Source organism: Mesocricetus auratus, unplaced genomic scaffold, assembly GCF_017639785.1.
Source record: "Mesocricetus auratus isolate SY011 unplaced genomic scaffold, BCM_Maur_2.0 Super-Scaffold_15014, whole genome shotgun sequence".
NCBI lineage: Eukaryota > Metazoa > Chordata > Mammalia > Rodentia > Cricetidae > Mesocricetus > Mesocricetus auratus.
Window position 1 is genome coordinate 20,659,116 of NW_024429186.1, and position 15,667 is coordinate 20,674,782.

The window sequence follows — 15,667 nt, forward strand, 5'->3', positions numbered from 1 at the left end:
AGCTCTATAATAGAGCTTGAAGTCAGGGATGGTGATGCCTCCGGACGTTGCCTTGTTGAACAGGGTTGTTTTGGCTATCCTGGGTCTTTTGTTTTTCCATACAAAATTGATTATTGTTCTTTCAAGGTCTGTGAAGAATTGTGCTGGGATTTTAATGGGGATTGCATTGAATCTGTAGATTGCTTTTGGCAGGATTGCCATTTTTACTACATTGATCCTACCTATCCAAGAGCATGGGAGATCTTTCCATTTTCTGAGGGCTTCTTTAATTTCTTTCTTTAAAGATTCAAAGTTCTTACGATACAGGTCTTTCACTTGTTTGGTTAGCGTTACCCCAAGGTATTTTATGTTGTTTGTGGCAATTGTAAAGGGTGATGTTTCTCTGATTTCTCTTTCAGCCCTTTTATCATCTGTATATAGTAGGGCTACTGATTTTCTTGAGTTGATCTTGTAGCCTGCCACTTTGCTGAAGGTGTTAATCAGGTGTAAGAGTTCCCTGGTAGAGTTCTTTGGGTCATTGATGTAAACTATCATATCGTCTGCAAACAGTGAAAGTTTGACCTCTTCCTTCCCAATTTGTATCCCCTTGATCCCCCTTTGTTGTCGTATGGCAATAGCTAGAACTTCAAGTACCATGTTGAAAAGGTATGGAGAGAGTGGACAGCCTTGTTTTGTTCCTGATTTTAGAGGAATTGCGTTGAGTTTCTGTCCATTTAGTTTGATGTTGGCTGTTGGTTTACTGTATATAGCTTTTATTATGTTTAAGTATGTCCCTGTTATCCCAGATCTCTCCAAGACCTTTATCATGAAGGGGTGTTGGATTTTGTCAAAGGCTTTTTCAGCATCTAGTGAGATGATCACGTGATTTTTGTTTTTCAGCTTGTTTATATGGTGGATTACGTTGATGGATTTTCGTATGTTGAACCATCCCTGCATCCCTGGGATGAAACCTACTTGATCATGGTGAATGATTGTTTTGATGTGTTCTTGGATCCGATTTGCCAGTATTTTATTGAGTATTTTCGCATCAATGTTCATGAGGGATATTGGTCTGAAGTTCTCTTTCTTAGTTGTATCTTTGTGTGGCTTGGGGATCAAGGTTATTGAAGCCTCATAGAAAGAGTTTGGCAAAGACCCTTCTGCTTCTATTGTGTGGAACACTTTGAGAAGAATTGGTATAAGCTGTTCTTTGAATTTCTGGTAGAATTCTGCAGTGAGGCCATCTGGACCTGGGCTTTTTTTGGTTGGGAGACTTTTGATGACAGCTTCTATTTCCATAGGGGTTATAGGTCTATTTAAATTGCTTATCTGTTCTTGATTTAGTTTTGGCAATTGATAGCTGTCCAGGAAGTCATCCATTTCCTTTAAGTTTTCGAATTTTGTGGAGTACAGGTTTTCAAAGTATGCCTAATGATTCTCTGGATTTCCTCAGAGTCTGTTGTTATGTCCCCCTTTTCATTTCTAATTTTGTTAATTTGCGTGTTCACTCTCTGCTGTTTGGTAAGTTTGGACAAAGGTTTGTCTATCTTGTTGATTTTCTCAAAGAACCAACTCTTTGTTGCGTTGATTCTTTGTATTGTTTTCCTGGTTTCTACTTTATTGATTTCAGCCCTCAATTTAATTATTTCCTGGCGTCTACTCCTCCTGGGGGAGTGTGCTTCTTTGTGTTCTAGAGCTTTCAGCTGTGATGTTAATTCTCTGGTATAACTGTTCTCCTGTTTCTTCATGTGAGCACTTAGCGCTATGAACTTCCCCCGTAGTACTGCTTTCAAAGTGTCCCATAGGTTTGGGTATGTTGTGTCTTCATTCTCATTGAATTCGAGGAAGTCTTTAATTTCTTTTTTTATTTCCTCTTTGACCCAGGGATGGTGCAGTTGAGCATTATTCAATTTTCATGAGTTTGTAGGTTTTCTGCAATTTGTGTTGTTGTTGAATTCTAATTTTAAAGCATGGTGGTCTGATAAGGTGCATGGAGTTATTCCAATTTTTTTGTAGCTGCTGAGGTTTGATATGTTGCCAAGTATGTGGTCGATTTTTGAGAAGGTTCCATGTGGTGGTGAGAAGAAGGTATATTCTTTTTTATGTGGATGAAATGTTCTATAGATATCTGTTAATCCCAGTTGGGTCATCACTTCTATTAGACCTTTTGCTTCTTTGTTGAGTTTCTGTTTGATATTCCTGTCTAGTGGTGAGAGTGGTGTGTTGAAATCTCCCACTATAACTGTGTGGGGCTTTAGATGAGATTTAAGTTCTAATAATGTTTCTTTAACGAATGTGGATGCCTTTGTATTTGGGGCATAGATGTTCAGGATAGACACTTCATCTTGGTGGGTTTCACCTGTGATGAGTATGTAATGACCTCCTTCATCTCTTTTGATTGATTTTATTTTAAAGTCTAGTTTGTTAGATATTAGGATTGCTACCCCTGCTTGTTTCTTGGGTCCATTTGATTGAAAAATTTTTCCCAACCTTTAACTCTCAGGTAATGTCTGTCTTTAAGGGTGAGATGTGTTTCTTGTATGCAGCAGAAGGAAGGGTTCTGTCTTCGAATCCAATCTGCCAGTCTGTGTCTTTTTATGGGTGAGTTAAGACCATTAACATTGAGGGATATTAATGACCAATGATTGCTCATCCTTCTTCGATTTGCGATGGTTGTTGGTGGTGGAATTATGTGTGGAATTTCACCCCTTTGTTCTTTTGGCTGTTGGTAGAGAGGGATTCTCTAATGCTTATGTTTTTCTGGTTGTAGTTAGCTTCCTTGGGTTGGAGTTTTCCTTCCAAAATTTTCTGAAGGGCTGGGTTAGTGGACACATATTGCTTGAATCTAGTTTTGTCATGGAATATCTTGTTTTCTCCGTCTATAGTGATTGAGAGCTTTGCCAGGTATAGTAGTCTGGGCTGGCATCCATGGTCTCTTAGTGTAGGTAGGATATCTATCCAGGACCTTCTGGCTTTCAGCATTTCCATGGAGAAATCAGGTGTAATTCTGATAGGTCTGCCTTTATATGTTACTTGACCTTTTTCCTTAGCTGCTCTTAATATTCTTTCTTTATTCTGTATGTTTGGGGTCTTGATTATTATGTGGCGAGGGAATTTTTTTTGTGGTCCACTCTATTTGTTGTTCTGTAGGCTTCTTGTACCTTCATTGGCATGTCTTTCTTAAGGTTGGGGAAGTTTTCTTTCATGATTTTGTTGAATATGCCTTCTGCCCCTTTGAAGTGGATTTCTTCTCCTTCTTCTATACCTATTATTCTTAGGTTTGGTCTTTTCATGGTGTCCCATATTTCCTGGATGTTTTGTGTTAAGGATTTGTTGGATTTAAGGTTTTCTTTAGCTGATAAATCCATTTCTTCTAGCGTATCTTCAACACTTGAGATTCTCTCTTCCATCTCTTCTATTCTGTTGGTAATGCTTGTATTGGTAGTGCCTGACTGTTTGTCCAGCTTTTCTATTTTCTGCCTTTCTTCAGATTGTGTTTTTTTAATGACTCTATTTCAGTTTTCAACCCTTGCAGTGTTTGCATTGCTTCTTGCAATTTTCTGTTTAACTGTTCGTCCATTTGTTGCCTTTTATGATTTTTTGGTTTGTTCTTTCTTCCATTTCTTGCATTTTTTGGTTTGCTTTTTGTTCCATTTCTCGCATTTTGTGCTTTGTTTCTTCTTCCATTTCCTGCCTTTTTTGGTTTGTTTCTTCTTCCATTTTTTTCATTTTTTGCTTTGTTTTTTCTACCATTTCTTGCATTTTTTGCTTTGTTTCTTCTTCCATTTCCTGCCTTTTTTGGTTTGTTTCTTCTTCCATTTTTTTCATTTTTTGCTTTGTTTTTTCTACCATTTCTTGCATTTTTTGCTTTGTTTCTTCTTCCATTTCCTGCCTTTTTTGGTATGATTCTTCTTCCAATTCTTGCATTTTTTGCTTTGTTTTTTCTTCCATTTCTTGCATTTTTTGCTTCATTTCTTCTTCCATTTCCTGCCTTTTTTGGTTTGTTTTTTCTTCCAATTCTTGCATTTTTTGGTTTGTTTTTTCTTCCATTTCTTGCATTTTTTGGTTTGTTTTTTCTTCCATTTCTTGCATTTTTTGGTTTGTTTTTTCTTCCATTTCTTTGAGGGATTTTCCAATATCCTCTTTTAGGGCCTCTCTCATTTTCATGAAAGTGCTTTTAAGGTCGTTCTCTTCTGCTTCGTCCGCATTGGAATGTTGGGGTCTTGCTGGTGTGGAGTCTCTAGAATCTGGCGGTGTCATATTTGTTTTTCGGTTGCTGACTGTGTTTTTGTATTGTCTCTTTCCCATCTCTTCTTCTAGTGGGTGCAGAAAGAGCCCCTTACTGGTCTGGGGACCAGAGTTCCCTTTTGGTGGGTGCTAGCAAGTCCAATAATCTGGTGGTTCTTCTATTCCTTGTCCGAATGCTGGTCCCGTGGGTGGAGAAGAAGAACAGGAATCTGGGGTGCTTATCCTCTTACCTGGTCCCCTGGACCCTATGCTGGGTCCTGTTGTACTTGATCCAGAACAGCTACTCCCCTGGTCTCCCTGGGTCCTCTGGTTTCCTGGTCTCGTTGGTGGGAGAGAAGACTTGGGGTCTGGGTGCTTGGCTCCCGCCAGGTTTGGGAGCTCTGTGCAGTTCCCAGGCGATCTGCAGGCACTGGAGCACAGGCCGGGAAGCCAGCCTGTTTACCTGATGCTGCCCGAGGAACAGCTGCTTCTCTGGACTCCCAGCCTCCTCTCCTTTCCTGGTCTCGTTGGTGGGAGCGAAGATCTGGAGTCTGGGGTGCTTGGCTCCCGCCGGGATTGGGAGCTCTGTGCAGGTCCCAGGCGATCTGCAGGCCCTGGAGCACAGGCCGGGAAGCCGGCCTGTTTACCTGATGCTGCCCGAGGAACAGCTGCTTCCCTGGACTCCCAGCCTCCTCTCCTTTCCTGGTCTCGTTGGTGGGAGCGAAGATCTGGAGTCTGGGGTGCTTGGCTCCCGCCGGGTTTGGGAGCTCTGTGCAGGTCCCAGGAGATCTGCAGGCACTGGAGCACAGGCCGGGAAGCTGGCCTGTTTACCTGATGCTGCCCGAGGAACAGCTGCTTCCCTGGACTGTCAAATGAATTTTAAGAGGATATGATTAAATGCAGCCCAGTAATTTGGGCATGATTGTAGAACAGACGATACAAAGCAGGTGTAACTAAGCCTCTCTATCTATAAGGTATAGATTCTAGGTGAAAATAAGTTGGTAATATTGTGTCCTTAATTGTAACACATGAATCATACTAATACACAATTATAGTAATAGAAAGAAACTGGACATAGAGCATAGGAACAACTTCCCTCCGATTAATTTTGACAAGAGTTTAATTGGGCAAAGGAAGACCTGTGGATTGGGGAAATCAGAGAAAATTACAAGGACTCCAGTTTGCAGCATGGTCTAAGAAATGTTAAGGGCAGAAAACTGGCAGTGATATATAGGAGATGGAAATGAGATACAGAGAATGTTATTCAGAAACTTTCTGTAAGTTCTGAAACTCACATTCCAGAATGGATCGAGCTAGACCTTGAACCTAGAGCTCCTTAGCTTTTCTGAAAAGACTTCGAGATCAATGAAGTGAGAGACATGAGAAGATACACAACTACTTTGTTTTTATGTTTTTATTCATTAAAAAAGAATCATATATATTCATATATATCCATATACTCATATATATATATAATGTTAAATATATAATGTTGATGAGGCTATTATGAAAAGAACAAGAAATTGTCTGCAGATGGGTATTGTGGTCAAAGTGGACATCAGTATGAGTTCATTTAGGAGCAGGAAGAGGGTGGTGATGGCTTGGAAGTTATCTTAGTAACCGGTGTTGTTGCTGTAATCAATACTTTATTAAAGAAACATAGGGAAGGCAGGAAATACTTATTTGGCTCATACTTTGAGGGTTCAGTTCATCATGCTTAGAACATTAAGATAATAGGAATTTGAAGCAGCTGGTCACATTGTTTCTGAACTCAGGCAGAAAACATGCTTGCCTCCAGCTAGCATTCTTCTTTTATGAAGTCCAGGACATGATGTCACCAGTGGTCAGGGTGGGTCTTCCACCTCAATCAACATAATCATGATAATCCTCATGGAAGTGTTTAGATGCTAACTAGTCTAGTTAACCCTCAGTTCTACACAAAGTCATGTCTCCTGGGTGGTTCTAGAGCCTGTCATGTTGACAATCGACACTAACCACTAATCATTAAATTCCCCATCATTTAAGTTAATGAACACCAGGAAAGGATGCAGCCTTGAAAAAGGAAAGGAAAGATGTATATATGAGATAGATCTCATTAGAGGAAAGCATTGTTGGATGGACAAGGAGTGAGAGAAGGAAAAGTAATATAGAAGCTAAAGGAATATACATAGGAAAAACGAGTGAAATTTAAAATATGAATCAGAGAGGAAGGTGTAGGTATGGGGATAGGGCGTTTATTTGTAGGTGAGTTGAAAATTGAGATGCTGCTGGGACATTCAGATTGGGTGGTCTTTTGGCATATGGAGCTCACACTTTGTTTGGGGTTGAAACTTGAAATACAGACTAGGGGTGATTATTTGGGAGAGCTATGGAGACTCTAACTGAGGTTGAATGAATAGGGAAGAGAAGAGCACCAAGATACAAACATACATGGGGTGCTCAAAGTCAGGGCTAGACATCCAGGAACAAGGATTTCATGTCACATTCCTAGCTCTATACCTCTTTACATGACAGAATTGAGCCATGTCACCAAATAACTCTCACAGATCTCTTGGTAAGAGTGGCTCTATAGGGTCCATGAATTGCCAGAAAGTAGCTTTCTAGTGAACGATGTATGTTGAGTCTCCAAGTGCCAACTATAAGGTTATTCCAAGAGGGTGCCTACACAGGATGTAGGGTTACTGGGACCTCTGTGAATAACTGGGCCTCCATATTCTTGAAGAATTGAAGTTGACAGTGAAAGTTTTAATTCAAAAGAGAAGACGCTATGGCAGGCATATATGATATAACAGAGCAGTGGGCTTGGGCAAGATGACTAGAGTCCCTAAACGGGGTTCGTTCTTGGGAATCTATAAAGAAGAATGAAGTAATTCTATGGGGAAGTGACTTCTGTGTCCTTATATGATTGACAGATAGACTGTTATATATAGATATGGGTGATCTGTTTGTGTTGTAGTTATCTGTCTCATAATTTTAATTAAACATATGTTCCTTTACACATATATAAGAGAGAGCAAACAGAGGTTTTGCCTGACAGGTCACCTCAATGACAGATTCACTCTCACTCTCCTTACACCCACTACAGATTAAAATTTGGCTTGTATGGTGGTTAATTTTAATTGTCAACTTGTAAAACTTTGAGTTGCCTGGGAACACAGTTTCAATAAGGGATTTTCTGTATTTGGTTATCGTGTAGGCACATCTGTGAGTAATTGTCTTAAGTTTAGTTGATGTGGCAGAAGCCTGCCCATTGAGGGTGGCAACATTCCCTAACAGGGAGTACTGAAGTTTGTAAGAGTGGAGAAATGGAGATGAGCACAATTAAGCAAGAATCAAAAATTGATTCATTCCCCACTGCTTTTAACTGTGGTGTGGTGTGATAACAGCAAGCTTGACTTCTATGCTACAATGAACTGGACTGTAGCCTGGAATTGTGAGCTGAAATAAAACCCTTTCTCCCTAAGTTCCTGTTTTTCAGAGTATTTTATTATAACAACAGAAAGGAAACTAGAACAGCTCATTTCTCTAACTTTTAACAAGAAGTGCCTGGCCAGAGTTTACCCCCAGGAAGGGAAGAACCAAACATTGTCTTACAGGGTAGGAACAGTCACACTTTTCAAAGGAAGTTAACTCAAACGTGGCTGGGATGTCCCTCTGCTTATGACTCAATGGGGCCATAATATCTTTGCCATGCAAGTCAGAGAACTTGGGTGTGAAATGAGGTACCAGAGACATTTCATTATGAAAGTACAACAAAGGAATGAGGGCCATGCCAAGCAAACTGAAGGTATGTTTTCACCAAACAACCCTATTTCTCTAAAGATCTGTTGGATGTGGACCATTCTACCATCTCTTCTTTTCTCGTGGGGTTTCGCTTGCCTTGATAGCTTATATATTCCCGGTAAATTATTTTAAACAATTCTTCATTCCATCCCATATCTCAGCACTGAAGATACTTGTGTGGAATGGGATGTGTAAACAAAGTGTGCATCTCAGAAGACACGCCCACACAGGAAAGACATCAGCCCTTCCAGGCCCCAAAATCCGGGGAGCCCAGCTTCAGGAAAGACATCAGCCCTTCCAGGCCCCAACGTCCGGCAACCCCAGCTTCAGCTTAAGCTTCAGTGACAGCATCCCTAGCTTCAGCTTCAGGAAGGAAGGAGACCAATGGAGACGGAAAGACCACACCAGAACCCACTGGAAGAAGAGATGGGAAGAAGACCGAATAAGAGCTCACTCAGCAATAGAAAGACCAACATGACCCCACCAGAATCTAGGGATCCAACACCAGCAAGACCTGAAAAGCACTACATAGATGAAGCAGAGGAGACAGACCTTAAAAAATTATTTTATGAAGATGATAGAGACCCTCAAAGAAGAAACGAGGAAATCCCTTAAAGAAATAGAAGAAAAAACAAACAAAAAATCCATGAAATGGGGGGAAAATTCAAGAAATAAACAAATCTCTCAAAGAATCTAAAGAGCCCCAAGAAAAAACAACCAAACAAATGAAGGAAACAACTCAAACAGTTGAAGGATTGAAAGCTGAAATAGAAACGATAAAGAAAACACAGAACGAGGGGATGCTGGAAATAGAAAAGCTGGGTAAATGACCAGGAACTACAGATGCAAGTATTACCAATAGAATACAAGAGATAGAAGAGAGAATCTCAGGTGTTGAAGATTCATTAGAGGATATAGAGTCATCAACCAAAGAAAATCTCAAAACCAACAAATCCTTAACACAAAATATCTAGGAAATATGGGACACTGTGAAGAAGCCAAACCTGTGAACAATAGGTATAGAAGAAGGCGAATAAATACAACTCAAAGTTACAGAAAATATATTCAACAAAATCATAGAAAAAAAACTTCCCTAACCTAAAGAAAGATATGCCTATGAAAATACAAGAATCTTACAGAACACCAAATAGACTGGACCAGAAAAAGAAGTCACCCCGCCATATAATAATCAAAACACCAAACCTACAGAATAAAGAGAAAATATTAAGAGCAGCTAAAGAAAAAGGCCAAGTAACATACAAAGGCAGACCTATCCGAATTACACCTGACGTCTCAATGGAAACGATGAAAGCCAGAAGATCCTGGATAAATGTCCACAAACACTAAGGGAACAAGGATGCCAGCCCAGACTACTATATAGCAAAGCTTTCAATTACCATAGACGGAGAAAACAAAATATTCCATGACAAAGCCAGATTTAAACAATACGTGTCCATGAATCCAGCTCTACAGAAAGTGCTAGAAGGAAAACCTAGATCCAAGGAAGATAACTACACTCTCAAAGACACAGGCAATATATAATCACACTTTACAAAACACCAAAAGAAAAAGGGAGGAGAAACTACACAAAATAAGTTCACTAACAATAAATTAAGCACAAACATGAATCATTAATCAATGGTCATTAATATCCCTCAATGTCAACGGCCTCAACTTGCCTATGAAAAGACACAGACTAGCAGAATGGATATGAAGACAGAACCCTTCCTTCTGCTGCATGCAAGAAGCACATCTCAACATCAAAGACAGATGTTATCTCAGAGTAAAGGGTTGGGAAAAGATCTTTCAATCAAACGGTCCCAAGAAACAAGCAGGTGTAGCAATCCTAATATCTAACAAACTAGACTTAAAATTAAAATCAATCAAAAGAGATGAAGAAGGACACTTCATATTCATCAAAGGAAAAATACATCAAGACGAAGTCTCAATTTTAAACATCTACGCCCCAAATACAAAGGCACCTACATTCGTGAAAGAAACATTACTAAAGCTCAAAATGCACATAAAATCTCACACACTAATAGTAGGAGGCTTCAACACTCCGCTCTCACCACTAGACAGGACCTCCAGACAGAAACTTAACAAAGAAACAAAAGAACTAATAGACGTTATGACCCAACTGGGTTTAACAGACATCTATAGAACATTCCACCCAAACACAAAGTGATATACCTTCTTCTCGGTGCCACAAGGAACCTTCTCTAAAATTGACCATATAATAGGAAACATAGCAAATCTCCACAGATACAAAAAAATTGGAATAACCCCCTGTATCTTATCAGACCACCATGCATTAAAATTAGAATTCAACAGTAACACAAATTACAGAAACCTTACAAACTCATGGAAATTGAACACTGCACAATTGCACCATCCCTGGGTAAAGGAAGAAATAAAAAAAGAAATTAAAGACTTCCTCGAATTCAATGAGAATGAAGACACAAATACACAAACTTATGGGACACTATGAAAGCAGTGCTGAGAGGAAAGTTTATAGCACTAAGTGCCCACATGAAGAAACTGGAGAACAGTCATACTAGAGAATTAATACCACAGCTGAATGTTCTAGAACAAAAACAAGCAAACCCACCCAGGAGGAGCAGACGCCAGGCAATAATCAAATTGAGGGCTGAAGTCAATCAAGTAGAAACCAGGAAAACGCCGGGCGTTGGTGGCACACGCCTTTAATCCCAGCACTCAGGAGGCACAGGCAGGCAAATCTCTGTGAGTTCGAGGCCAGCCTGGTCTACAAAGCGAGTTCCAGGACAGTCTCCAAAACAATACAGAGAAAACCAAAAAAAAAAAAAAAGAAAGAAAGAAACCAGGAAAACACTGAGAAGAATCAATGAAACAAAGAGTCGGTTCTTTGAGAAAATCAACAAAATAGACAAACCTCTGTCCAAACTAACCAAAAGACAGAGAGAGAGCAATCAGAAATGAAAAAGGGTCCATAACAATGGACTCTGAGGAAATCCAGAGAATCATCAGGGCATTGAAAATCTGTACTCCACAAAATTTGAAAATTTAAAGGAAGTGGACAATTTCCTGGATAGATACCACTTGCCAAAACTAAATCAAGAGCAGGTAAACAATCTACACAGACCTATAACCCCTAATGAATTAGAAACAGTCATCAAAAGTCTACCAAACAAAAAAGCCCAGGCTCAGATGGCTTCAGTGCAGAATTCTACCAGAAATTCAAAGAAGAGCTAATTCCAATACTCTCAAAGTATTCCACACAATGGAAGCAGTAGACTCACTGCCAAACTCTTTTTACAAGGCTACAATTACCTTGATACCCAAGCCACACGAAGACACAACTAAGAAAGAGAACTATAGACCAATTTCCTTCATGAACATCGATGCAAAAATACTCAATAAAATACTCGCAAACCGGATTCAAGAACACATCAGAAAAATCACCTGCCATGATCAAGTAGGCTTCATCCCAGGAATGCAGGAATGGTTCAACATTATAAAATCTATCAATGTAATCCACCATATAAACAAACTGCGAAATAAAAACCACATGATCATCTCACTAGATGCTGCGAAAGCCTTTGACAAAATCTAGCACCCCTTCATGATAAAGGTCCTAGAGAGATCAGGGATAACAGGAGCATACCTGAATATAATAAAAGCAATATACAGTAAACCAAAAGCTAACATCACACTAAATGGAGAGAAACTCAAAGCAATTCCTCTAAAATCAGGAACAAGACAAGGCTGTCGACTCTCTCCATATCTCTTCAATATTGTACTTGAAGTTCTAGCTACAGCAATAAGACAACAAAAGGAGATAAAGGGGATACAAATAGGAAAAGAAGAAGTCAAACTTTCACTATTTGCAGATGATATGATAGTTTTCATAAGTGACCTGAAAAACTTTGCAAGGGAACTCCTAGAGCTGATAAACACCTTCAGCAATGTGGCAGGATACAAGGTAAACTCAAAAAATCAGTGACCCTATTATATACAGATGATGAAGTGACTGAGAAAGAAATCAGAGAAACCTCACCCTTTACAATAGCCATAAACAGCATCAAATATCTGGGGATAACGTTAACCAAGGAAGTTAAAGACTTGTATATCAAGAACTTTGAGTCTTTAAAGAAAGAAATCAAAGGGGATACCAGAAAATGGAAAGATGTCCCATGCTCTTGGATTGGTAGGATCAACATAATAAAAATGGCAATCTTGCCAAAAGCAGTCTACAGATTCAATGCAATCCCTATCAGAATTCCATCACTATTCTTCAAGGACCTGGAAAGAACAATAATCAACTATATATGGAAAAACAAAAGGTCCAGGATAGCCAAAACAACCTTATACAATAAAGGAACTTCAGGAGGCATCACCATACCTGACTTCAAGCTCTATTATAGAGCTATAGTCCTGAAAACAGCTTGGTATTGGCACAAAAATAGGCAGGTAGACCAATGGAACCAAATTGAAAACCCTGATTTTTAACCCACACACCTCTGAACACTTGATTTTTGACAAAGAAGCTAAAACTATACAATGGAAAAAAGAAAGCATCTTCAACAATGGTGCTGGCATAACTGGGTACTGGTATGCAGAAGACTGCAGATAGATCCATGTTTATTGCCTTGTACAAAGCTTAAGTCCAAATGGATCAAAGATCTCAACATAAATCCAGCCACACTGAAACTTTTAGAAGAGAAAGTGGGAGATACTCTTCAAAGAGTTGGTACAGGAGACCACTTCCTGAACATAACACCAGTGGCACAAACACTGAGATCGACAATTAACAAATGGGACCTCTTGAAACTAAAAATGTCTGTAAGGCAAAGGACACAGTCCACAAGACAAAATGGCAGTCCACAGAATGGGAAAAGGTATTCACTAAACCCACATCTGACAGAGGGCTAATCTCCAAAATTTACAAAGAACTCAAGAAACAAGTCTCCAAAACACCAAAGGATCCAATTAAAAGGTGGGGTACAGAAATAAAGAGAGAATTCTCAATAGAGGAGGCTAAAATGGATAAGAGACATTTAAGAAAGTGCTCAACATCCTTAGCCATCAAGGAAATGCAAATCAAAACAACTTTGAGATACCATCTTACTCCTGTCAGAATGACTAAAATCAAAACCACCAAAGACAGTTTATGCTGGAGAGGATGTGGAGAGAGGGGAACATTCCTCCACTGCTGGTGGGAGTGCCAACTCATACAGCCACTTTGGAAATCAGTATGGAGATTCCTCAGGAAAATGGAAATCAAGCTACCACAAGACCCAGCAATTCCACTCTTAGGCATATATCATACAACAAGGCAAATTCATACAACAAGGGTATCTGCTCCACTATGTTCATAGCAGCATTATTTGTAATAGCCAGAACCTGGAAGCAACCTAGATGTCCCTCAACTGAAGAGTGGATAGAGAAAATGTGGTACATTTACACAATGGAGTATTACTCAGCAGAAAAAAACAATGGAATCTTGAAATTCGCAGGTAAATGGATAGCACTGGAAGAAACCATCCTGAGTGAGGTAACCCAGTCGCAAAAAGACAAACATGGTATGTACCCACTCATATATGGATTTTAGACATGGATCAGGATAGTGCCAGTCTGCACTTCCACTGATAGAGAGTCTGGGAAACAGGAAAGAACCTAAAGGATATGCATACTACCCAAGAGAAGAGGAATGAGGCAAGACCCTCTGAACAGATGGGGAACACAGCAAGGGGTGGGGGGAAGTGGGATCTGGGAAGAATAGAGGGGGAGAAGAGGAAGAGAGAGTAGGTCATGGGGGAACAGGAAGGTTGAGTTGGGGGGTTAGAATAAGGGGAAGAAGGAATCATAGGTTAGAAGACAGATCAGGCACCAGTGTGACCTCTAGTGATCTAAAGGGATGACATCAATTGGCAAGCTAAGCAATAGTGGAGAGACCACCTCGAATGCCTATTTCTGATAATGAACTTGATGTCTATAACCATCCGGGAGTCTTCATCCAGTGACTGATGGAAGCAGAGGCAAACACCCAGAGTTAAGCACTGAACTGAACCTAAGGAACCCAGTGACAGAGAGAGAGGAGCAAATTGGCAAAGAATGGGCTGGCAAAACCAGCAGAGACAGCTGATCTGAACCGTGGAGAGCTCTTGGACCCCAGACCAACAGCTGGGAGGCCAGCATGGGACTGATCTGGACTCCTGAATGTGAGGGTCAGTGAGGAGGCCTGGGCAACCTATGGGGCCCTGAGCAGTGGATCAGTGTTTATCCCTGGAATATTAAGAGACATCATTTGTCAGTAACACAAAGAGGGATGCTCTCTCAGCCTGGACTCTTAGGGGAGTGCCTGGACCCTGCCCTGAGTGAAATGACAGACTCTAGATCTATGTGGAAGGAATTGGCAATAGGGTGGGAGGCTGGGGGGGGGAATGGGGGGATGCGGGAGGAGGGGAGGGAGAGGGAACTGGGATTGACATGTAAAACAAGCTATTTAAAATTAAAATAAAAAATTACAATGGTTAAAAAAAAAGAATCTCTCTGAAGAAAAAAATGTGCATCTCTAATAACTGATTATTTTCCTAAGGAAATTTCCTAGGTTGGGAGTGCCATTGAGAGATAAAGTTGGGGTTCCAATTGTGGGGATGTAGTAGGTTCAGAATCTTTGGTGAAGTGGAGATGATGAGCCCAGGAGAGCATAATGGGCCTCTCTTTTCCAGTGTTACAAATTCTTTAATAACTTCAACTTTTCAAAGTCCCCGAATAATTATTTTCTGATAACTCACAGTTTCCACTCAAGACTTCCTTTATCCAGCCCCACATATTATACCCAATTAGCCACGTTTCATGTTTCAAGAGCAGCGATTGATAATTAGCCATTACTGTAATACATGCCAACCCCAAAGGGAGCTGATTGCCAAAAATAAGCAGAATAAGCAGAGCTGACAGAGAGCTGACAGACCAGAGGCAAGTGGAATGGGTAATGGTGTTGCCTGTTGCCCTCTTTGTCAGTGAAGCATGTACCAAGTTGCTGAAGGAGGGCTTTAATGTAAAAGCTCTTTTCATTCCTCTTAGAAGGCACTAGATTAGAAAAAAAAAAACAGTGAGTGAAGGGGGCCTTGAAAGGTGAAGTGCCTCTCACTGCTGCTGCCCTCCTGTGAGTCCTCTCCCCAGGGGCTATTACCTTTGCTGAGTCCCGATGAGATCAGAGCCAGAATTTATAGGTACTGCAAGCAGGACAGGCTTGCACGAAACCTTGTGTATTTTGGTGGCTCAATCTATCTCTTCTGCACGATTATTTAATATGCATGTGGGGAACAGAGATGAGACCTGGTTTCAGTCATTTGGGAGATTTGGTGGCTAAGGGTTAGCTGTGATTTTATGAGATTAATTTCTTTGGGTACTTGACTTGGTTATGGGATGCCCAGATATTTAGCTAAATATTTTTTTTTGTTGTGCCTGGAAAGGTGTTTCTTGATAGAATTATATTTGGGTCTGTAGATTTGTGAAGCAGGTTACCTGCTCACCCCTCCCCCTCTGAGCGTTTCATTCAATCAGTTGGTGGCCTGGGAAGAATTTAAAAAGCTTGCCTTCTCCCAAGCACTCTTGGTGATGACTAATCTTGGTTGTTATCTTGGTGGGGTTTAGAATCACCATGGAGATGTGTGTGTGCATGTCTGTGAGG